The sequence below is a fragment of the Palaemon carinicauda genome, chromosome 16 (assembly GCF_036898095.1).
Source record: "Palaemon carinicauda isolate YSFRI2023 chromosome 16, ASM3689809v2, whole genome shotgun sequence".
NCBI classification, from domain to species: Eukaryota; Metazoa; Arthropoda; class Malacostraca; order Decapoda; family Palaemonidae; genus Palaemon; species Palaemon carinicauda.
This window is the reverse complement of record NC_090740.1, coordinates 108,863,939-108,886,438: the sequence shown is the minus strand read 5'-3', so window position 1 is coordinate 108,886,438 and position 22,500 is coordinate 108,863,939. Positions and strand designations below refer to the sequence as shown.

Genomic DNA, 22,500 nt, shown 5'->3' with positions numbered 1-22,500 from the left:
TAAATTACCACAACAAAACCTTGACCTCCCAGTTAGAGATTTTATTACGTTATTAGGGCATTTTATAATGGGAAAATGGCAGAATATTTGGAATGATGTGCCAGAAAATACTAGATCAAGGCAAATTAAACCGGATGTGGCTCCTTGGGATTCATAAATACAAAATAACAAAAGAAATGAAGTAATTTTAACCAGATTACGAAGTGGGCACTCGAGATTGACCCATGAATTTTTAATGAGTACACCACGCGGCAATGTTCCAATGTGCAGCGAGTGTGATACTTTTTTATATATTAAACATATATTTCCGGTTTGTAAAGTTTTGCAGTTTTTTGGTAAGAAAACGTTTCTGACATTTTAACTGAATCAAGTAGTTTTTCTGTTATTAGAATCCTAACTTCTTTAATTGACAGAATCTAAATTTTCATCTAAGATTTGTATGTTATTACTAATTCTTTTTAAATTACGTAGATTTAATTTTATAGTTAATTCTTTTTATCACTCGGATTTCATATATATATATATATATATATATATATATATATATATATATATATATATATATATATATATATATATATATATATATATATATATATATATATATATATATGTATATATGTATATATATTTATCCATTCATCCATCTATTCAGCAATGTTTAGAATTTTCAAAGATATATAAGTATATACAGTACATACATCTATTTGTTTTTATTTTTTCATTTATTTTTTTCTCCTTATCAAATAAATTTGATAATCTTATAGTTCTTTATATCCCGATTTTATTTCGAGCCAGCCCTGTGAGAGTCAAGCTTGACTCATTGGGATGGTAAAACTTCTTTCTTTAATGGTAATAATAATTTAGCAGTCTTGATCAGACCACCGATCCAATATCGTGTGTTGACGGGTGTTTGCACCTCTACATTTCCTGGACGCATCTGTGAAGAGCAGGTACTCAGGGGTCAGACCAGGAGCGGTACCCCTTGTAACAAGTTGGAGTCATTGAGAGTCTGAAGCAAAAAGCCATGGAATTTGTACACTTTGTTGAATACTGCTTCTTGAAAAATTTTTCTGGATGAAGGATGCACTAGGACTTGAAAGTAAGCATCCTTGAGATTGATTGTCATCATGAAGTCTGAGGCCCTGATTGCTCTGGTATCTGCTTTCTAGATAAAGCACTCTTAGATGAGGTGTGTCTGAGGGAAGCTACAGAGCTTTTCCCTTGGATGAAGTGCAATTAGATTTAGGTGGAGTGTCTAGGAATGGACTGATGAAACGCTTATGCGAGAGATATGCAAGAGACGTATGAGATAGAGAGCGACTCTGCACGTTACTATCTTCCTCTGAAGAGGAAGGATAACAGAGAATTTGATGAACAACTCTACAAGCGTGTTTCAAAGAACTACTCTCCAAAAGAGAGCTTCTTCATCTATGGCGATGGTCAGGCACTCGCTTTTCAGACATTTCAGCAGTGGCCTTTCACGGGAAGACTGCCTGGGAGAAGAATACCCCTCCAAAAGTGGACTGAGGCTATTACAGGTTTTGCTACAGACATTGAATGTCTGATGTCCTTCAAAGTTGGGGCTGCATGCTGCTGTCTGGCTGCAAGGGTCTGCTTAAGTCACTTCAACAGGGAACCACTTAACCCTACGGGGTTCACATTACCAATAAGGCATTTTCCTTTGGGAAAGGTAAAGGAGCCCTCTGAGAAGGAGGCCCCTCAATTACTCCAAGGGAAATGGTTGGTCTTACTCAAAGATTCAAAGGTCACCACATTTTTACGAATGAACGCCCTAAGAGATCAAAGAGAAGGGATGGAAGAGAGAGTACTTGGGGAATGGGTGGAAGACCCCGATGGAGCAGAGTCCCTGTTAGACTAATATATCTGACTTTTGCTGTACTTCTCTTATTGGAAGGGGGACCACTTCCGATACTCATCACAGGACATCCTTGACTGCATGAGTGCACCCTGCCTGAAGGACACAGCTGATGAGGATCCATTTCCATGGTACTTATAAACATACCAGAGGTCTTCAGGGACTATTCAGGTCACTTCCATATGTCTTTTGTCATTCTCGATAAACATACATAATCACAAACACCCTGGAAAAAAGAATCGTGGTGCTAATTAGTGATGGTCTTTTGGTGTTGAGCTCACATCAATACAAATCCTTTCTGACTGATCAACAGTCGAGTAAAAGTGCAATACAAGAAATCTAATATTACTCTGGGGAGTGCATGAGTGTGTGGGTGCTTTATTAGCAGCCTTTTTTTATCAGGTGTCCAGAAGAATCTTTACGTTGTCCTATTATAATAATTCAGCTGTTGCTAAAAATTAAAATAGGACCATTTGTAAACTATTTTCAAGTCGCTCCAGGGATCTTCTTAAAAACTCTCAAGACCTATTTTGAAAACTACTGGAATGGCATATTTTCTCGTCTTCTTATTTATTCAACTCTTTAGTTGCTAAAATTACATTCTATCCAGAAATTATTATTATTATTATTATTATTATTATTATTATTATTATTATTATTATTATTATTATTATTATTATTATTATTATTATTATTATTATTATTTAGGTAGTAGATCCATTTTAAGGCAACTTTTGTTTATGACAATGGTTACCTCAGTAGTATTAATATTGTATTCTATCTTCTCAGTACCTCTTGGTATCTTTTTTTCCAATTTTTTCTATTCAGCCAGTAATTGGGAAAAAGTAATTTCTCGTAATAGATAGACAAACTTATGATAAGTCACGAATCAACGTTTTTAATGCAGAGTTTATAAGTCAGATAAAGAAAAAACAGCAAGTAGCCACAGATTTTGAGAGGTTTCTTTCCCTTCCTCAGGCTATAATGGCCGGAGCGATTATCTTAATAGCAATTTTGGCTCATGGAGAGAGGTGGTGAATTTACATTGGCCTCCTTGGGTGGTGTGGGCTGTCAGTGGCGTGGCGATTCATAATTTGCTGAGACGTTCGTCGAGAGTGGCCGAGTTTCAGTCAGATTGCTGTCCCATTCACTCATAAGCCATGAGTCACCATCTTAGTCTGTGACGTCTGGGCTTTGATTGGTGGAAGTGCTCACCGAGAAGGTATCTGTACTAGGCGAGCTGTTTAACGCTGATCAGAGTTGTCTTGATTAGAGATGTCTTGATTGATGGAATCTATTCTTGGTGTGCTGTTCCTACCGCAGGAGGAGAAAAGGAACATCTCTTGGGTTTTATTAAGTGATGGGTTCTCCCAAAGTATGAGGACAGCTTCAAATATTCTTAGTCTCCAGCTGTCTGGAGTGCAGTTGATAGGCTTAGTATTCTTGATGATCTCACATTTAATGTTGTTATTTTGAGGAATCTGGAGAGCATATACTGTTTTTACTCTTTACTGTAGATTGCAGGGCAGTATTGCATGCATCATATCTGTTTTTATAAATATAAAGAAAAAAAAATAAGATATATGCTATGCTTGTTTTGTGTGAAGTAGTGATGGTCTATCAGTCTTGAGCTAACGGGATCACAGACACTGATCTGACCACTTACTTACGCAATTCTGACAACATACTTAAGTTTCTTGCCGAGTCTGACCGTTTGTTAGTCAAATGGAAGTAATATACAAGAAATATCTCCTACATACCTCACAATCACATCTCTCTTTTTTTCTGATTTTCTCTGCCCTTGACTGCTTGTTTGTCCCTACCTCCATCTGCCTGTCTGTTTCTGCTATTTTGTCCCTGTCTGTCTGCTTGTTGTCTGTCTCCTCTTGTATATTTTAGTTACCATGTGTGCAATATGTACCTGTCTGTCTCAGCTATTTTGTCCCTGCTTGTTGTCTGTCTCCTCTTGTATCTTTTAGTTACCATATGTGCTATATGTACCTGTCTGCCTCTATCTGTTTACCTACCTCTTCCACTCTCGTTCTCAGTTATGACAACCCAAAAAACTACTTTGTGTTCATGTACGAATTCTTGGTTTGCTGTGAGCAAGTAACTGAATATAATATAATAATCACATAAAATAAAAGATTTTATTTCGTTTTTTATGAAGTGTGGTATTTCATCTTGTCAGATGCTGTATTGAAGTAATTTCATATCACGTTGATATACTAAGAAAAATGTTTTTGCATTATCAGGTGTGTTGGCTTCTAATTAGCTTTATTATGAATTACTTTTAAACACTATAACATAACTTTGAAATAATACTGCGGTGTGCTCTAACAATGAATGTTAAACCCAACTTTGAAAATGTTGTACACAAAATGAAACAGTTTCAAGGTAGTCACTGAGAAAATGCCTTGAGTTTTATAATTCATTCTAGTCTTTCAATTTTGGCCCTTGTCATTCCAATTTTAATACATAATTCATTCTATTAATTCTATAAATCACGGAAACCTGTCGGTGAAGTAAAGAAAAGCGAGTACTTGGCATTGAAAAAACTTCTATTTCTGGGGGTGATCAGATATACAAATAAATGGTCATGTCTTATTTGACTTGTTTTCTTTTCTATCTAAAATTTATCCAAATTTTATGTGCAAATAATGTGAAGAATTTTTCTTCACTTATTCTTCACTTTATAGTTACCCCTTAAACTTTTGCTCCCACACTCACTTTATTTTTCTTCACTGAAACGTCGGAACAACTATTTTAAACGAACTAAACTTGTTGACAAAATCATACGCCATGTTCGTGACGTCACATCCTAGAAACGCACAGTAAAAGCCTTACGCCGGAGTACAACGGTTCTTTCCTGAAACTACGTATGTCGAGATAAATTACACTGATTTTGAATATAATTTCAATGTTGCTGACTTAGATGCAGCGTATATCTCTCAGTACCAATTAGGGTCTGTTGATTTCAAGATGTATTCCAATCGCACAAGCCCATTACTAACTGCTCATTTCACTTATTGAACTTCTAGTAAACTAGAATTGGTAGGATATTTGTATATGTATATTCCCTTAGAGCAGCAAGATTTCTCTAAGTATTTTGTACAAAATCCTTACTCCTATTCGCTCCTTACAACAATATATTGCCCTGCCCTAAAGTCCAAATATGACACCTCCGCTGGGTTACCCTACACTCAACGACCGTCACCTGTTTTGGAAGGTGAAGCCAGGTGAACCCATGCGACCTAAGGGTCGCGCCATTCTCGCACGAGCAGCTGTTGTGACCGAGTGACCGACCTGGTCGGTTAATCTGTGTATCTCTGGCTCCCCCCCCCCCCAACTCGACTCCCACGAAACAAAAGAAGACGAGCCTGGTAAACACTATCTACCAAAAGTGAGGACTCCAGGGGTGGGCCAGTCAAGGGTGCTAACTGCGCAAACTATTCGGTCAACAGCAATTGAATCGAACAAGCATTAACGGCCATTTGAGGACAAGAGCTGTTTTCCAAGTAAGGAGTGCAGGTAAAAACACGTGGCCACTAATTCTCCCCCATTATAGCTTAGATTAATTTGTACTTGATTAAGGTTTAGCTGGCTGTTACAAATTTTGGGCTGTGTGCGTTGGATTGTGTGTACAGATTTTGCATATCACTTTTTCTTTTGAGAGTAGCACAGTCTCGGGGTCACAGGACCGCATGTCAGACCCCATTTCAATTATTAATCATTACATAAAACCCCGAGTCTATGCAACCATATTTTTTATTACTTTGTATTTCTTTTTATTATATTTTGTGTTTTTGATCCTCTTTACTTTGTGTTAAGATGTCTGTTCCTTTCAATGTATATTTGTGTAATAAAGCAAGATTAAGTCAATCACAGCTTTGTAGTTTTACTCCATCATTTATTTGACTTTGTCTATTATGCATATATAATATCGGGACAGTATACCCGATACATTGCAAGGAGTAAGTCTAGATAACTAAAGAGTAATAGTGTGTTAACGAGTGACAGTATTTAATCTGTGCTTCGAAGGTAAAGATCCATATCTTTAAATTTTACTTTTCACTATATCACTGCTCCCATCCATTGCTATTGTCTCCATAATTACTTAACGTAAGATTCCTGTCCAGCATCTCACTGGGGTCCCTGGGACGGAGCTGAAACAGAGCCTAAGAGTGTAGATGACCTTAGACCTGACAAAGCCAGAGTAGGCCATCAAGTTACTTTTATTTCACGTGTGGAGTTTTCAGGCCTCTGGACAGAGTACAGGTTTTTGCATTAAGAGTGATGGTTCGTGGACTACGTCATTAAGATTATTAACAGGTGTTTGTGCCCTTAGTGATAGCGCTCCTTCTCGCCTGCTGATATTTAGGAAATGATGTAGGGAGACTTTCCCGGCACAATAACTTCCCACTCAACAATTAAACAAAAACACAAAGTTTTCTCCACAAGTATATATAAACTTATAATAAAGGGAATAATGTTAATTTGGAGACAATTATAAGTAAGAGCTAGTAAGTAAAGTATTACTTTATATATTCACACATTTAGGGTCGCTGGTCCAGGTTAATACTGTAGTTAGGGTCATATCAAAATTAGTTATAGAAACACTGTTCTGAACGGTAGCAGTATACCCGTTTGCACATTGTGACAGAATACTGTCCGCTGAGCAAGTTCTGGTTTGCTGCTGCTCAAAATATGTTAACTCATCGGTGATATTTTAGATGATGTAAAGAATCATGTCATTATGGAATAATTGTTTTAATTAAATTTTTATTGATAATTTTCTTAATGAATTTACTTAAACTTATTAAAGTTATGTATTTATGAACAGATGCGGTGTATAGTGTCTCAAAACCTGTTTTATAATGTTTGAAGACTTAAATATTTATGACGAAGGTATGACTTCATTGGTTCCAGAGCTAGGTCTCTGGTTCAAAATCTAAAATCAATTCCACTATTAAGCTTTATGATCAGCAAATGGTAAATATTAAATGGGTCTTTTCATTGAACATTGTGTAAGATACGATACTGATTCATGTCATGCATAACACTGTTTCGTAAATCTTATAAAACTTCATTGATATTTGACATCCTAGCTGTTTGAGCCTCAATAAAAGAAAGTATTTTTGGCTAGTTCAAGGTGATTGGAAGTTTTGTTTGTAAAATAAGAAATATCTTTACAATATTGAAAATGCACTGATGATTTTTTTTTCTTTAGTTATACTATTTTGTTGCTATGATGGTAATTTCTCCACCTATCTTAAAGTGATATACATTAGATATCATGCGTTTGTTTATGTGTTTGTTAGTGAACACCTTCCTGGCCACAATTTCAATCGTACAGTAATGAAACATTCAAGGATTAACTGTAATTTGGAAACCTGGGAGTGATTAAGTTTTGGAAGGTCATGGTCAAAGGTCAAGGTTACAGTAAAGCAAAATGTCCAAATCACATAATCAGCCATAAGTTTGGACATCGTTGTCACAAATATTTCATGTTGGTTCATATTTGAGTGTATGAAAATCCACGCCAATTAATACATGTTAAGGTTGAACGTCAAGGTCGAGTCTATGGTCATGGTCAAGCAAAAGGTCCAATTCTGGGCATAAACCATACAGCCATAACTTTAGTCGTAAAGTAATGAAACTTGTAGGTATCTTAAATTGTTGTGCAAAGATATGGAAATGATTACATTTTGGAAGATCAAAGGCTAAGTTCATGTACAAGCAAAACCTCCATATTTCATAATCCGTCATATGTTTGGACATCCTTGTGACAGAGACTTTAACCTTGGTTCCTATTTGAGAGAATAAACATCCATACCAATTAATAAATTTTAAGATCAATGGTCAAGGTCAAGCTCGAGCAAAAGGTCAAGAAATAAACTTACGCGGTAGAGGTCGGCCCTCTACTGAGTTCCCCTCTAGTTTTCAATTTATTCACTTGGCCAGACAATTACGAATAAGAATTGTCCTTGTAACATCTTAATAAGAAAAACCCTTAAGGATTACTGTCATTGATATATACAGATGTTACTAAGTGGTCTTTGCAGCAATGTAGGATCTCTTGATTAGAACCTCCTCTTTTGTCTTCGACTTTCCATTCATCATCACTTCCTTTATTTCAGGTCAGTGTCCAAATTGTTTCAGTTTTGACTTCACATAACAACAGCATGATACCCCTAAACCTCTTGCACCTCGACGCAACATGACTTTTTCACCCAAAGTCTTCATGGGATTTTGATGATATATTGATTCAGAATTTATCGACGCCTAGGGGGTTATTATTGCATAAAATATTTCCCATTTCACTTATTCCCTGATAATTAGTTTATTTGCAGCGAAAGATTTTGTTCTAAATGAAAATTATTGTATCATAAAGGATTCCTCACTTTGAAAGAAAGAAACCTATTAGGTCATATATTATTATAAAAAAGGTCGGAAAGGGGTATGTTTCCCCTATTCACTATAAAGCCTTATTTCCTAAATTCCTTTCCTCACAGACCTATTTTTACCTGATTGATCCCTTGGGCTTATGGCATCCTGCTTTTCCAGTTGAGGTGCCAGCCTAAATAATAATAATAATAATAATAATAATAATAATAATAATAATAATAATAATAATAATAATAATAATAATAATAATACAACAACTACTACTACTACTACTACTACTACTACTACTACTACTACTAATAATAATTATGATGATGATGATGATGATGAAACATCTTGCCACTAGTAAGCGGTTAGAAAAGATTGGGTGACCCGGTGATATGGGTGGGAGACGATGCCTCTTCTTTATTGCGTACATAATTTCACTGAAACTATCATCATATCTCAGCAATAGAAGAATAGATGGGGGTTTGAAGAGATTTTTTCCCATTTTAGGATCTAGGTAATCATAGCCATGGGGTGGGCAATAAATAATTCCCTATTGGCATTAAACTCGGACCCATGATCGATTTATTGTTTCGTTCCAGCTAAAGTCAAGATCTACATATATCTTTCTTTAGACTCTGGCTGAAGTAAGCATTGAGCTAACTCCTCAATATCGCGGGACCCGTAATGAAAATAGTAAAGTAAATAATTTGGTTATGAACTGACAAATAACAAACAAAGAATTTACTCCTAAAGTATTTGCCCATAAGAGTATAATAATTTCTAAAATAATTGAATAAATAGATAAACAATTACTTACTTTCTTTACTTTCTTTGATGGCTGTTTTTCTGGCCCCATACAGCAGGGGAACCCCGCTCTCAACAGGCCCTTCACTGTCGTTTTACCTTCTTCTTTCAGAATATTTAATGTTTCATATCGCGTATTGTTCATTTGATGTTAAATCGTCACTGTTGTATGACTGTTGAAATAAGAAAGTCTTAAGTTTCCTCTTGAAAGCCTTAATGTCGTCAATCATTCAAATGTTTTGTGGGAGCTTTATATATAGTGTCGGGGCCACATATTTAAAGGCTCTGGAGCCTAAAGTAGAAATAAATCTAGGTTCCAACAGTTTGAAGCCATCTGCTACTATTTTAGTGTCGACACGATTTGTTGGCTTCGCAATATGTTGTAATTCTCCAAAGTATTTTCGACGCCCGGTTCTGATAACTTGGTGAGTTATTGAACATATTTTAAATTCAATTATCTCTTTAATCAGCAGCCAGTGTAAATCGATTAGTATAGGGGTGATTCATTCTCTAGGTGGGACACCTTTTATTAGTCTTGCTCCTCTGTTTATTATGCTTTGTGATTTCTTAAGTTGCACTTTTGGTAAATTATAATAGATAGAGTTGCAGTAGTAATACAGTTTTTCACAAGTTTCTTTAAAGAGTTTTCGTCCGGGTACTTTTTTATAAACGCAATATTTCTTAGATTATAACCAGCATTTTTTATTACATTATTTATTTGGCCATTTAGAGACAGATTAAAGTCAAGAAATACACCTAGATCTCGAACTTTACCAGATATTGGCACCGAGTCATTATTTATGTTCATTTGAATATCACCTAAGTTTCTCACGCTGTTTCTCTTGCCCACCACCATGAATTCAGTTTTGTTCTCATTTAATTTTAGTTGTTTGAATGTCATCCATTCTCTAACACTATCAAGGATTTGGTTTAGAGTTTCAGTAATATCGTGTATATCATTTATTGAGAAATAAAATTGTGTATCATCTTCAAATAGTTTGAACTTAATGCCATGCCTTTGTAGCCTTTTTGATAAAACAATAGTATAGATGCAGAATAAGATTGGGCCAAGTACACTCCCTTGGGGGTACCCATCTGTTTAAGGGTTTATGTGATGAATAAGAGTTTCCAATTTGTATACAGTAATTTCTACCAACTAAGTAGTCTTTTAAGTATTAAGTTATGCGATAACAAGCGGTGTGAAGGACAGTTGAGTCTTGGGACAATAGGGGACTTCCAGCAATCGTTCAATAAAACTAATTAATTTTAGTATAAGCATCTGCCCAGTACACAACGCGGAAACGCATTTATTGCAAGTATCGTTTTTAAATATATGTCGACGGTTCCCATGCCGTGTAAGCGCAACACGTCTTGACTTCAAGGAACACTTCTTGAAAAAACTCCAGCAACAAGGTAAGTATGCTTCTCAATGTCGATCTGTGGATTAGGTTAGACCGGTCTATGCCCTTAGGTTAACATCTTGCATTGCTTGTAGAGCATACAAAGGCGGAAGAGCTTTGTGTTGTTTGGCAAAAAAAACGGTGAGTGTTCCTCTGTTAAGATAAATAGTGAGTTCGCAGACCAAGCGGTTAATTTTGTATCTATGCGATATACTATGTCTTTTTTGCGTTGCAACTGTAAATTATATCAAATTGAGACACCCAATGGAGTATTATGGGTGAATGGGAAAGTTCAAAAATATTCTTTATATTTAGAAGGCTTTTATCTCCGTAACATTTCAATGTCTTGCTGATTCACTTTAGCGATTAAACAAAATATTTAACACCTCGACAATTAACATTTGTCAAGATATGTTCATAATAAATTTTTCTTTTCACTTAAAAAACAAAGCTAATCCATAATCTTTTGAGGTTGAATAGCCAAACCAAAAAGTCACTAATTATAAAAACTGAATTGGTTCATGATTTACTCATTCTTCTCTCTTAGTTTTAGGATATCTGGTTGACATTTTTTAGCCTAGCAGCTTTCCATTTCAATCCCAATTAAGTTTTGAAGATGGTTTACCGTCTTAGGTGGTCAAATCATATTTCCATTTTATCTCTCCAATTAGAGTGAGACCGAGGATTCACTTCCCACTGCATTAAGAATATCCGGCCAAGAGTTAATCTTATGGTATTTAGAGGTTAACAATGTGATCTATATAATGTCTTTGTCTAGAAGGGGGGGACTGTTATAGAGCCAAGTATAAAAGAAATAAAGGCTGTAACAGCGAGGTAGAAAAGTATATGAAATGAATTTTAAAAACTAGAACCTAGAAGAAAAAATACTCTTCAACCAACTCTGTGCAAGGAGTACTTATTCCCAATAAAGATTGACTGACGGCCATTAAGAATGCATACTTATATATTAACTTACCATGAACTTCAAAGACACAAGCTGTAGGCAGGAACGACCAGAGCAAGATATAATGGACAAGCATGTTGGATTCACGGTTGAGATACCTATACCTAGCCCGTGGTTGGATTACAGAACACCTTTCATTCCACGTCTGCCTGTCCGACGGAACAGCCACCAACTGCTGACCGGCACTGACACCTTCCAGTACCAGACCTCTTTTCTCACGACCGGAGAAAGAAAGAAAGAAAAAAAAAAAAAACACTTAAATAAAATAGTTGATGGAATGTTAAGGTTCAGGGACAATCAGTAATGTGATCGTTATTCAAGTATGAAAAAAGAAAATGTGCCTTTCATTGTGTCACGGCTTATATTTTTCTGTTAATCGATGCTTAGTTACTGACAGCTTGTGTTTACGCTCGCAGCGGTATGTCCAAAAAGGTTTATAGCTATTGAATCTGATATCCCTGTGCGTGTAGTACGGTGCGAATTTTATTGCCCACATTAAATACTAATCTTATTATAACATATTTCTAAGAATGTATTTTGGCTTTTCTGTGCAACAGATTAGCTCAAATGTGTCAAGCATTTCTATATATTTTATAATTATATCTCTTTTTTTATAGGTTATGTTTACTTTCCAATTTCTCTTTTTTCTGTGCAATTTTCCCAAAAAAGACGCTTATTGTTCTAGTATTTAGTTATTAGAGGGAGGGTTGTAGCTTGGCTAGTATTGTTAATCGATTTGAAAAGCTATTAGTAGCTAGGAACCTACTAGCAACACTGGACTTCGGTAATCGTTCAAATGACCACTGGATCCTTCCGGCTCTTTTAGTAATACTTGGAATTATCTACTTTTAAATAAAAATCTGGAAACTAGCAATAGGAAGTTTTTAAAGTTTGTCAGCCTAAAAGGAAGACAGCAATATCCCCTCACTGTACTTTTCTATGGCCGCTAATTGCAGTTATTTTTCATCAAATCGAAGTCATGTGACCTTCCTGGCTCTTCAAACCAGACAGTATGAAAACCTACCTCACAAAATTTCAGCTTCCTACGGTTACCTTTAAGAAAAGACTGTCGTTGTACTGCTATGTCTGAAATTTATCTTTTGCTTTTAATTTCTCCCTGCTCCTTTAGTCATTTTGTTACATGTTTTAAGGTTTCTTTATTTCGTTAATTTCTTATTATTTATATAAGATGTAAATAGTTTGTGATTAGGGTTGCAGTAATGTATGGTGATTTAAGTATCTTGAATATTGAAACCTTTTGGATATCAGACTTCGGAGGATATGGATTTTTTTTTCGGTACCAACGACCACTTAGTTTTTTTTTTGCTATCCATTCTTTCCACAATATCTGCCTAGACAAGGACATTATCTTCCCTTTAACATCGTCCCCTGCATCCTTGTGTGTGTGTGTGTGAGAGAGAGAGAGAGAGAGAGAGAGAGAGAGAGAGAGAGAGAGAGAGAGAGAGAGAGAGAGAGAGAGAGAGAGACAACCACTTTTTATCATGCTATCCATTCTTTCCACAATACCTGTCTAGACAAGGGCACTATCTTCCCTTCAACATCATCCCCTGTATTCGTGATTGTGTGTGTGAGTGTGTGAGAGAGAGAGACAACCACTTTTTTTTTATAATGCTATCCATTCTTTCCACAATACCTGGCTAGACAAGGAAACTATCTTCCCCTTAACATCGTCCCCTGCATTCGTGTGTGTGTGTGTGTGTGAGAGAGAGAGAGAGACAAACACAATCACTTTTTTTTATCATGCTATCCATTCTTTCCACAATACCTGGCTAGACAAGGACACTATTTCCCCTCAACATCGTCCCCTGCATTCGTGTGAGAGAGAGAGAGAGAGAGAGAGAGAGAGAGAGAGAGAGAGAGAGAGAGAGAGAGAGAGATTATACTGCATTCTTACAGTTCTTTCGATCATATCTAAAATTTTGTGAAACGTTAAAACTACGTAATATTTTCACTTAGAAAAATAAAACTCCACTCTTAAATTGAAATTTGATGCGATGTCCATGACTACAGTGATGTATTTAGATATCTTAGTGAATGAATTCGATCATAATCAATATTTCTTAGGGAGAAATATACAGGGTAATTATGAGTCCGATAACAAGAACAATCAAATGCCATTATTTAACGAATGTAAGTGAAGGGAAAATAAAACTATTTTTTCTTTTAATACTTTAACAAGGTTTATTGGGGTTCTTTGGTTTCAAGTCACTTGAGCGGAAGTAATATACTATTTATAACACCAGTCGTGGTATCTCTCTCTCTCTCTCTCTCTCTCTCTCTCTCTCTCTCTCTCTCTCTCTCTCTAAACTTACATGACACTCAATATTAATGAGGGAATAGAATAATTGAGTTCATATAGTAACATTCATGTCTCAAGTTTGTAGCAAAACTTATTCCAGGTGAGTTTAACAGCTTAATTTGTATGCGACCTTAAAGGCGATTTCACCACACCTTACTCCGGTGTAGCATTTAAGGTCATTTAATCATAATTAGTACCAGTGTGACACCAAAGTCCCTTTATCAGATTAATAAAGGTGTGGTCCCAATATCGACGTAATTGAAATAAGCGACTTCAAAGATGTTATAATGTATAATGACTTAAATGATTTCCAGACTAGTTTTAATCTAATCAATAAATTATGTAAGACGTCTAACAGTTTCACTTTGAGTGAAGCTGATATGTGTACCCAAGATCTTGAAAGGTCAGTGAGGAAAGGAAATAAGAAAATGAATATACTATTTAGGATAAGTGATGAATGAAAAATATGAAATAGATCTGCCATATATAAACTATGAAGAGAGACAGGTTAACCTGTTCAACATGAAACAATCGCTGAAAGTTTGATCTTCTAAACCCTAACCTCAACTGTTAGTCCTTCTATTAGATTTTGTCTTTGTTAGATCTATTTTTCAATAAGAGTATAAAAGCCTCGGGTTTCTTTCTTTTAACTTTTCTTTTCAGTGTGATACTAATGATATGATGTTCTTGAATTCGTGCAGACATCCATGAATGGCTTTCGTGTATGCGTTTTCAGTATGTGTTTTGTCTTGTCTTTTGTGCTTTATTTCATTTCCTTTTTAGGTTACATTTCGCTTGCTCGATTGACATTTTTCAATCGCTTTCGCGTTTGCATCTATCAATTGTCATTTGTAGCAAGAACACGCTGTTCTTAACGTATTGTATAAGTTTATTGGAAATTAACATTCGTACATATACGATTTTATTTTATTTAGACTCAGATATATACAACACATTCCTTTTAATCTAACTTTAAATTAGCCGAATTTCCTTATAGGTGCATTAGCACAAACAAATACGAACCCTGCCCTGCTCGCACGCAAGCTATAATACGGTACGTTCACCCTTACTTAAATACTATATGTGCACCCGTATGTGCATTGTATGTTTATGCCTATTTTTAAGCACGAAAGTTTGATTTTGGGAGTTGATATTGATAGTAAAACGGTCAATGAGATCGTCAATGATTGTGTTTTTGCCCGTCTTCATACTATGTTGCTTTTGCTATGCCTTACATCACCCAAGTTTTCTTATGTTTTTGACCTGGTCCTAAATTTCTGCACAACATCGGCTAGTGCAGAACAGACGTTGTTTATATAACAATAATTTCTATACCTTTTAAATTGATTACTATTCCGCCTGTATGTATTGAGACAAAAATTGACAAGGGTTGAAACAGGGACACAACACTCAAAAGATATGCTACATTTCTCGGTTATTAAGGAAAATATTCAGGTACCATAGAGAAAATATTATGAGTACAAATTTTCTAATGTTAATCTTGTACTAATTATATTTCGTGACCTTTCTACTCAAGTTCACAATGCCTAGACAGTGCGTTCATCGAACCAAGAACACATTTGGCAAGCTCGATTACCAAATGTGGGCTTGGTTCTATATTAAAATGTTTGGCAGACTATAACACTCTGCTCAGAAACACTTAATAGTTTTTTAATTCACAGTTGATGTCTATAGAATTAGAAATAAAAATAAAGATAAAGCTGGGTATTCTGGAGGAAATGCTTTAGATTGAAAACTGCAGATTATTATACTTAACTGTATGATGGGAAAATCTGTCATGAAAATGTTAATTACATCCAATGTTCGAAGGTGCAATTAAATTTGAATGATAGTGTAAAATAGATACCTAATATCCCTAAAACATATCAAAGTATTTACTATATAGGCAGAAAATATTGCAGAAAAGTGTATATGATAAGCTTAATTGTTTTCACAAATCCCATAGGATTTTGGTAAAAAAATTTGTACCTTTGCTGTCATTTAAATACCCTCTTTTTTATATCTTATAACTTCAGATGTTCATTGTCCATTTATAAAATACCAAGAAGCAAGGCAAATTGGGTTAATAACGAGAAAAATTAGATTAAATCAGAAAGTTTGCCATTGAGTATGAATGTTAGGTCTGCTATTAGTATTAGCAAAACAGGGCTCAACATCTTTCACCCATTATGGTTGAATGGCGCCAATGTCATACCTGTTGTAATAGCGACAAAGTAGATCTGTGTTAGCCGTAAAATCAAGACATGTCAGTATATTATGTCGATTGAAAACTTCAGAGGATGGAAAAGAACTATGGTTAACTTGCATATAGTTAACAAGCATCATATGAACATACCTGCATTCAACATTAGATTAATTTGCGAGGAAAATTTACAAATCACAATGGATGGCCATTCCCTAGCAGATATTTGGATGCTGCCCACTGAACCTGCCTCTTTGGCACACACCGCCTCAATGAAGCTACCATCCTTCACAATTGGAGAAGCGTTCACCTGGTTCTAGCGTGCTGAAGTCCAATTTTGCATTAAGGTTGTGACTCAGTCAAGCTTCAGAGCAGATTATGTTCTCGTGGCGATCCCCAAGGACACTTTCCTGGAAATCTCCTATTGGTTGTGCGAACAAGGGAACACCACAATAAAATACGACGCCCTCAAATCAAAGTTCCTTGAGCAGTAATTACTATTGCCAGCCGCCCGCATAGCAAACATTTTTCAGCTCTTTCCACAATCGCTCACCCTCAAGGAAATGACCAGTATTGCTTGCCTGCAAACTGCCGCTGACAGCTATCCTCGTGAAGTAGATGTACTTCGTGCTCTTTGGATAGGCCTTCTACCCGAACATGTACGTGCTGCCATCTCTGATATCAATGTTTTGCGCATGAAGGACCTGATGACCAAAGTCAGTGCCCTTATAGACAGTCACTTCAACACCTTCAAGACTTCCATCAAACTCCTCCACTCCTGACGAGGTGGACAACTATTCAGCATTGACCAAAGCGGACGTGAATGTGGAAGGACACACATCCCCCACGTGACATGCTGGAGCAGCGATAAAGTCGCCAACCACCCACTACTTGCTCGCACCCCCCACCAACTACCTCTGCACCAATTTCCAGATACCCATCGACCACAGTCAAGCTGCTGCAAAGATATGTGTAAATGGTTATCAGTGGCCAAAGAAACTTTTAAGTAGGCCATTGCTTGTGGCGGTGACCTCCCCGGTCATTAATCATTTCTTTTCACACGAAGCAAGTATGGGCATGCATATGATATATGGTAGACATGTGTGCTTGTCGTTCTCTTCTGCATGGGCCACTATCCAGGATATGACATACTGTCTCAATCTGCCAACATCCACCTGGTAGCTGCCAATGGATCTGCGATACCTGCCAATGATTATGAAACCCTTGCATTATCGTTTGGAGGAGCCTAATATAATTGGATGTTTCTCGTGGGTGACGTAACATTGCCAATCACCGGTGTGGACTTCCTTTCATATTTCTAGCTTCGGGTTGATGTCGCATGCCGCTCACCATCAGTTAGTCACCTGGAATTCCTACTTCTCGACACCTCTCTAACCTGCCAACTCCAACCTCACTCTCCACATCAGTGCACCTAAGGAGGCCAACCCCCACCTGCTTACGTCGTACCTAAAGTTTTCCATGCAGAACTTCGTCAAACACCCATGGTTCCCTTGAAACACAGTATTTATCACCATATCAAGAAAACTGGGCTCCCAGTGTTTACTAGATTCAGACATCTGGTAGCGGATCGTTTGGCATCCCCTAAACAAACTTTCACCGAAATGGGAGAAATGGACCTTTGCCAAAAGGCATCAAGCCCATGGTCGTATGTGGATTTCAGGTGCCTGAACATGCAGACAGAACCGGATCACTACCTCCTCCCAAACATAGCTGACGTCACCTCCTATTTGCACAAAATGAAGGTTTTCTCCATGGTCAGCATCCTGAAGGGGTATTATCAGGTGCTCATGACCCTAGAAGATATCACCAAGACCCTCATCACTACCACCTTCAGTATATACACCTTCAACTATTCCTGTTTTGGCCTTTGTAATGTCAGGGACAATTTTCAATGTCTGGTGGAGAGCGCCTCTTGGGACCTTCCCTTCTGTGCATGTTACATGGATGTCATACTCGTTTTCTCTAACTCCAAAGAAGAACAACTCCGTCTTTTACGGATCATGCTCGACCGCCTACAACAGAACGGCCTTGTAGTCTGGTATGACATGTGCACCTTTGGTGCCAACGAAGTATCTTTCTTAGGGCACCCCATCACTCCTGAAGGATTCCACGCCCCCCCCCCTAAGAAAGTAGCAGCAGTTCAGAACTTGCCCTCGACCATCAAATCACTGCAAGAATTCTTGGGCATGACCAAATTTTATCAGTTTCCGTCAAATAACTGCAAGAATTCTTGGTAATGACCAACTATTATCACAGTTTCCTGAGAGCCATCGCCGTCACTCTTGCACCCGTCTATGTATGCCTCAATGACAATCCAAAAGATTTGAAGGGGGGTCCTTTTCAAGAGGTGGTCTTCTGCAATGCAAAGAATGCCTTATGAACAAACATCTGCTGCTCTTACTTTCCCCATGCCACATGTACCTTTCCTTCTCCCCATTGAGTCAGCGACATCACTATTGGGGCAGTACTGGAGGAGATGGTCAACAGCTTGTCCCGCCTATTGGCCATGGTCAGTAGAAAACTGTCCAAGACAGAATACGGCTATTCTACCTTCGACTGGGAATTGCTTTGCGTCACTTACACCACTTTTTGAAAGGTACACACTTCGTCATTCATACGTATCAATGCCTCTGATGCATGCTTTCACTCGACAGTCTGACACCTGGTCGACACGTCAACACTGGCATCAATCCACTGTGGCTGAATAAAATTCTCCACTTGAACACGTCCCTGGGAAAATGAATCCCGTTGCTGATGACCTGTCAAGAAACACATTGGCCACCAATTACCTGGGATTGGATTACAACGCCTTGGCAGAAGCTCAATGAAAAAATCAGAGTACCAAGCATGTAGGACATCCTGCACATCCCTCGGTTGGGAGGACGTCCCTCTCAATGATTTCAACGACGCCCTCTTCTGTAATGTTAGGACTGGTGGACATAGATTGCAGAGATATTCCCCAATGCACAGATATGGGTTTGATTTCATTCATGGCCTTTCACATCCCTCACACCATTGTATTGCACAACTACTGAAGACAAAGTCCATTTGGCATGGCATTACTGAGGATGCGAAGGATTGGGTGTGTGTATGTACTTCATGCTAAACCTAAAAAATACATTGACACACAAACTCGGGAGTGGTCATCATTCCTCAACCTTAGGACATCGTTACCTGTTTAGCATCATCGACCGCTCCACTCGTTGGCCTGAAGCCATTAATATTGTTATTGTTATTGTTATTGTTATTTATTGATTTATTAATTGATAGTGATTGATTGATTGATTGATTTGTTTATTCATTAATTTTTTAGATTTTTTTATTTTCTTATTTTAATTTCTTTTAGTTTATTTTATTTTTTCTATTTTTTTATCTATTCTTATATGTTTTTATTTATTTTTATTTTTTTATTTTCTTTTATTTTTTTATTATTTAAGATTTTAATTTTTTCGAATTTTTTTTAATCGTTTTTTATTTTTTTATTTTTTTTATTTATTTTTATCTATTTTAATTTGTTTATTTATTATAAGCTACAACCCTAATTGGAAAAACAGGATGCTATAAGCCCAGGGGCTCCATCAGGGAAAATAGGTCAGGGAGGAAAGTTAACAAGAAAAAAAATAAGATATTTTAAGAGCAGTAACATTAAAATGAATATTTCCTATGTAAACTATAAAATTTTTTGACAAAACAAGAGGAAGAGAAATAAGAGAGAATAATATGCTCGAGTGTACCCTCGAGCAAGAGAACTCTAACCCAAGACAGTGGAAGACCATGCAAGAGAGGTTATGGTACTACCCAAGACTAGAAAACAATGGTTTGATTTCAGAGTGTCCCTCTCCTAGAAGAGCTGCTTTCCATTGCTAAAGAGTCTCTTCTACCCTTACCAAGAAGAAAGTGGCCACTGAATAATTACAGCGCAGTAGTTAAACCCTTGAGAGGAGAAGAATTGTTTGGTAATCTTAGTGTTGTCAGATGTTTGAGGACAAAGGAGAATATATAAAGAATAGGCTAGACTATTCGGTTTATGTGTAGACAAAGGGAAAATGAACAGTAACCAGAGAGAAATATCCAATGTAGTACTGTCTTGTTAGTCATAGGACCCCATAAATCTCTAGCGGTAGTATCTCAACGGGTGGCTGGTGCCCTGGCCAACCTACTGCTACAAGGAAACCTTAACATGTGACTCTTGTAAATTTGCCTTACTCTCTAGATACATATTGAGATTTGGTATCCCTGAGCATATCTCTTTTCCGACAGGAGTACCACTTTCACCTATCAATTGTGGGTATCAGCAGCAAATCTCCTGGTAATCATCCTACATTAGACAACTGCATACAACCTTGTTGCCAACGGAATGGTTGGATATTTTCACTGCCTCTACAAAGCAGCTTTGATTTCCTGCTGAAATGACTCCAACTGGTTTACTTTGCTTCCCAGGGTCCTCATAGACACAAGGACCATTCCTAAGGACACCTTGGATGTCTCGGCAGCTGAAACGGTGTATGGCAACCCATTGGTCGTCCCTGTCGATTTTTTCCATTGGAAAATCTCCTATGACAATCTTCAGTGCCTACGTCATGTTGTGGGTAGATTTACTCCTTGCCGCCAGACTTACAAATCCCCAGTGAAGCAACACATACCGACAGATTTACATAATGTATCGTACGTTTTCCTCCGCCACTGACACCAGCAAGCAACTGCGAGCACCCCCTTACATGATCCCTTTCCTCATGATCCGTCAAACAACGAAGGCATTCTTACTCAACGTTCGACGCAAAGAAGATTGGGTCTCCATTGATCGCCTTAAGCCTGCATATCTCATACAAGATGACCCACCTTCAGAGCGTGCCTCAGAGTAGTGCTTCTAATTTTACTTGTATATCTTTTTTAAGGGGCGGGAGCCACGTGTCATATCTGTAATATATATGCTCATTCTTTGTAACGGTATTTCTGTTTATTGTATATTATCGTTTTGTTGGTAGTAGGCTAGCCAAGGCACAAGCCACCTGTTGAGATACTACCACTATAGAGTTATTGAGTCCTTTGACTGGCCAAACAGTACTACATTGGATCCCTCTGTAACTAATCTCATTTTTGCCTACACATGCACAGAATAGTCTGGCCTATTCTTAATACATTTCTCTTCCCTCAGACACTTGACAAAACTGAAATTACTAAACAATTCTTCTTCTTAAAAGGTTAACTACTGCTCTGTAATTGTTCAGTGGCTACTTTCTCCTCGGTGAGAGTAGAAGAGACTCTTTGTCTATGGTAAGCAGCTCTTCTAGGAGAAGGACAATCCAAAATTAAACAATTGTTCACTAATCTTGGGTAGTGCCATAGCCTCTGTAACATGGTCTTCCACTGTCTTGGATTAGAGATCTCTTGCTTAAGGGTACACTCGGGCACACTATTCTATCTTGTTTCTCGTCCTCTTGTTATTTTGAATTTATTTTCCTCTTGTTATTTTCAAGTCTTTATAGTTAATATATGAAAAATTAATTTTAATGTTATTATTGTTCCTTAACTTATGTAGCTTTTCCTTATTTCCTTTCCTCACTGAACTATTTTCCCTGTTGGAGCGCTTCAGCTTATAGCTTCCTGCTTTTCCAACTAGGGTTGTAGTTTAGCAAGGGATAATGATAATAATAATATCGCTCTCCCCTCTCAGTGATAATCTGTTAAAGCCTGTATCTTTTTTAATTATTGTGTTTGGAATGTTTGGCTATTCTTGCTTAGAACCAGTTGTATAAATATTTTCCAACAGGGAATAAATTTGTTACTATAAAGGTGTTACCTACCCCTGATCAGCCAAGGCCGTCTCAAATACAGGCCTGATGTGTGGGGGATAAGGTCAGCCTGAGTAGGTCGACTGATATGGAGACGGATAAGAAATGAGTTTTGTTGTGACATCCACAATCCTTCTTTCTCTTACGCACGTAGTTACTATACATACACACTTGTTTACCTTTACAATCCACAGCTGATAATCCTCATAGAAAAATTAGGAGATTATATACACCAAAAGGAGACGACTTGGAATAATCCGGCTAAGAACAATTAGACACACGATAAAGTAATAAAATTGAAATAAAACTTTTCCGTGGCAGAAGTCTAATTTCAGGGCCCACTAATTCCAGACTACACATACAGAACGATTCTTACAATTTAATTTTGAAAAATAAATAAAAAGTAAGCAGTTCCAGCAATTTGAAAAAATTCAACATCTTTTGCCCAATCATTCACAATCACCGGATCTTGCTGTACATTTTCTTTACTTGAATTTGTTTACGATTTATTTTTAGTTTTCTACCGTTTTTGTTTGTAATTCTCTTCGCTATGACTTTCTTCCGAATGGTTCTATCGAAGAAGGATGTCTCTGATTCAATATAATTAGATCTGTAGTGTAGCTGGCACACCTGAAAAGTGTTTAAATGTAATATTAAGGTGCAAAACGCATTTTCATAAAATTGAGAGAGAGAGAGAGAGAGAGAGAGAGAGAGAGAGAGA

General features: G+C 37.1%; 1 protein-coding gene across 1 annotated transcript in view; it reads right to left on the bottom strand.

Annotated features, from left to right (window-relative positions):
* Positions 1 to 11,614, bottom strand: part of LOC137655087 (uncharacterized) — a 31,556-nt gene extending 19,942 nt beyond the window's left edge. Inside the window, exon 1 of the mRNA XM_068388982.1 lies at positions 11,456 to 11,614. The gene's annotated coding sequence lies outside the window, so the exon portion shown is untranslated. The remainder of the gene's footprint in view (positions 1 to 11,455) is intronic.
* Between the last annotated feature and the right edge of the window lie 10,886 nt (positions 11,615 to 22,500).